Source organism: Terrapene carolina, unplaced genomic scaffold, assembly GCF_002925995.2.
Source record: "Terrapene carolina triunguis isolate 2854851 unplaced genomic scaffold, T_m_triunguis-2.0 Scaffold22, whole genome shotgun sequence".
Classification (NCBI taxonomy): domain Eukaryota; kingdom Metazoa; phylum Chordata; order Testudines; family Emydidae; genus Terrapene; species Terrapene triunguis.
Genome location: NW_020664373.1, coordinates 8083513 through 8087437, shown reverse-complemented (window position 1 = coordinate 8087437; position 3925 = coordinate 8083513).

Below are 3925 nucleotides of genomic sequence, written 5' to 3'. Positions count from 1 at the left end.
ACACAATCAACTCAGGATTAAATAAAGATTGGGAATGGCTGAGCCATTACAAACATTGAATCTATCTCCCCTTGTAAGTATTTTCACACTTGCTTCTTATCAAACTGTCTGTACTGAGCTATCTTGATTATCACTTCAAAAGTGTTTTTCTCTCTTACTTAATTGGTCTCTCAGAGTTGGTAAGACAACTCCCACCTGTTCATGCTCTCTGTATGTGTGTATATATATCTCCTCAATATATGTTTCACTCTATATGCATCCGAAGAAGTGGGTTGTAGCCCACGAAAGCTTATGCTCTAATAAATTTGTTAGTCTCTAAGGTGCCACAAGTACTCCTGTTCTTTTTGCGGATACAGACTAACACGGCTGCTACTCTGAAATATGCCATATCAGTTCTTCCATCCAGTAAGAGTGACCCTTACTATATAGCAGATTGAGCACTCTGTACAACTCTCTGTTCTCTGTTTGCTGGGCCTCTTGAATTTGGTCAAAACCAGCATATGCAATTTACGTCAGGGAATGGTACTTCTACCCACCTTGTTTAGCTCTCTAGAGATTTGCATTAATTACCCTCTAGTGATGTTAGTTCATTCATGCTTAGTGACTTGCCCTCAGTCACTGCATTGCATGTCTTGTTTCAAAGAAAGGAATTAACCCCTTCTTTACCGGTGTGTAACAATACATGGTGAGAGGGGAAACTGAGTCACACCTATTATTCCTTAACTATATAGCATGTTTCCCAGTTCTCCACAGTCAGAACTGTAAGTATAGAAATAGAGGTCTGAACATGTGATCAAGGGTAAAAGGGATTGTGATCCCTTGCTCAAATTGTGCTGTGAGGAAGCTGGCTGAGGCCATTGTGGGCATGGGGAAAGCCAAACTAACTGAATAATATCCTGCTTGATTACACAAGAATATGGAGACTGCTGCATCTTCCTTCACAAATAGTCCCACAAGACAGCTGGTGTAGCCACTGCGGGCACTAAGAGAGTCTAGTGAACTGGAAGGTACCAGACACTATATTACATCCTTCTAATTATGTCTTGCTGCTTTTATCCATTTATATAGCTACCCTTTTCATTTTCTTTAACTCATTATTATTATTATTAATTATAATTATTTATTATTTTATTATTGTTTTTGTTTATTATTTATATTTATTTTATTATTATTTTGAAAGCTTACAGACTCCATTCACTATCAGGATCCTTTTGTGCTAGGTACTGTACAACCACATAGGAGGACACAGCCCCTTCCCCAAGGAGCTTGCAGCCTAGTTTAAGACCATACAAAACATATGAGTGTATCAAACAGTAGGAGGTAAGGGGACAGAACAGTAATAAGAACATACATTTACACAGACTGACTATGTGCAAACTTTATTGTTCAGAGTCCTTTCCTAAATATCAGTGATCCTCCACTGGCCCTCTAAACAGTCATTATCATCTGGCCTTTTCCTGTAGTTGCTGTGACAGAAGTGAAAGGTGAGGAGAGCTTTGAAAAGGAGTGGATATTGGCTATACAAACTAGTTGGGGGAAGATATTCTATGCATAATGGGTGGAGTAGGAGGAATCATGAAAATGCTTGTGAAAGTAGACACGTGGGTGGGGTTTCTGCATGGTAAGTAGAAACCTGCATAAATGGTGGTCATCAATATTCATTTGAATGTTCAATAGCTTTTTGGCTGAACCATGATTGTGCCTCCTTATCTTCACTGTTTGTGAACATTTCAGTAACTGGGTTTTCACTCCCTTGGGTGGCTGGAGAATGGCTATTCTTCATATCAATACCTATATTCACACATGAGCAAGCATATGTGCAAGTAAACAAGAGTATTTTGCTATTTTTCACTTGCTTTTTGTTTATTCTCCTGTTCAAAATATTAAGCATCCAGTCAGGGAGCAGAAAGAATTCTATGAGACTCATACCGCAAATGAGCAAATACTCAAATAGCAAAAATAGTCAAAGTGAAAAGTGTATGAGCAACCAACAGGTTGAAGACTGTTCATTTAAAATATTAGGAAAATATAGATGAATAACAAATACATTTGGATAAATCAGTCTGAGCATGAACACAAAAAAGGTCAAAATCTGTTGGAGGGTTCATATGTGATGAAAATTTGAATCAAGTATAAAGTTGGGGTGAAATTTGCAAAAAAAAATAAGTGCACAAATTGTGTACTCATAATTGTATATACAGGTATTACAATTGCATGGGTAACTGGGATAAGAGCATGGCAAATGACTAATTAGGCATCTAACTAGCAATTTTCATGCTATTTAATCTAGGCTGAGTGTGAAGTTTTGGTAATTTCATGAGCACATTGTGGGTGTTCTTTTGCATCCATTGTATGTAGACCTTGACCTTAAAATATTTGCACATTTATTTTTTATCAGTTAATAAATACTGAATCACTCCTTCCAAGCCATATGCTGAAATATCAAGAGTGTATCTCTGCTGGCAAGGAATACAGCAGCTGCATTGGATAAAGCATAAGTATTGTACAGAAGAGCTAACTAATGAAATGGCACATGAATAGAATATTCTTTTAAATGTATTTGGCTACTTCAGTACATCCTGTTTATGTTTTAATCACTTTCTCTAGCAGTGTACGGACACTCCCTCTTGCTGGCTTTCTACCAGATGGATTTTAATAACCAATTGTTGCATTTGTAAGCACTTTCCTGGCTCTTAGTAATTGCTCTTTGCAATATTTAAACATGTGGCAAAGAAATGCCAAATTCTATAGCCATATCCCTCGGCTGCTTAGAAATTATTTTTAAATAGATCTGACCCTTTGAGATTTCTGTTAAGTCACTATCTTCTTTGCACCCCAATTTTTTTCCTGTTCATCTCAAACCCTCCTTCCTTTATATGCAACAGGCTTTTATCTTCTGGCCCTTATTTACCTTTTCCCAACCCCACTGTACCAGTGTCGAAAAGGTATGAGTAAAAGGAGAATCAGGAATTTTGGGCTACATCTTAATAGACCCTAGGGGACTGCCATACTGGAACTCTACCCCACTCCCCACCTGCCCTTGACACATCCTCTCCCACTCCGAACTCACCCGTTATACTGGGAGGGGTGGGTTAGAAACACTCGCACACTTGTTCCAGCTGGGAGTTTTCCTCCCGTGGAATTCTCTACTGGGCTAGATTATGGCCCCTTTATATCTACTGAGTGGTGCAAAAGGGCTTCACACTGTGTAGGGAATCTGGCCCATTGCTTCAGGGTAGTAGTGGCAGAAGCTCCCTAAAAGTGGGGGGGCCACCGGCGCCCAAACCGTGGCCCCATCCCTGCGCTGCCTCTTCCCCGAGGCGCTGCTCCTGCACCCTTCCCCCTGCTCTCTCCTCTCTCCCCCTTACCCGCCATCACTCGCCTTTACGGCCAGGGCTGGCCTTACTATGAGGTGAACTGAGGCGGCCGCCTCAGGTGCCGGGCCGGGGGGGGGGGGGGGGGGGGAACACCACTAGAACCCAGAGTGTAGAAAATTGTGTCTGCTGCTGGTGCATATGTATTCTCTCTGCTCTAGATGCACAGAGATGGTGGAGTGCTGTGCTGGAGGAAGGAGGGCACAAGAAACATAACAGGTAGGCAGGATAAAAGGTGAGAGGGAATAACAGAAAGCAGCAGGAGCTGCAGGGAGAGAGAGGAGGAGGAGCCTCTTATGTACCTCTTTAGCACCCCCAGGAGCCTGGACTGATTAACACCAGCTTCTCAGGGAGCTTCCTGTTTCCTGCTGCTTCCCTGAACCCACTTAAGGAGAACAGGCAGTCAACTGAAGTAGTAGGAGCCAGTTAGGCCCTTAAGACACTGATATCTTCCCTCACTCAGGCCCTGCTACCAGCCTGCTTATTTGTCCCCTTCACTGAGTGTTGAGAGCTGGCACAGAACAGCAGTCATGAGTGAAAGATGAAAACGC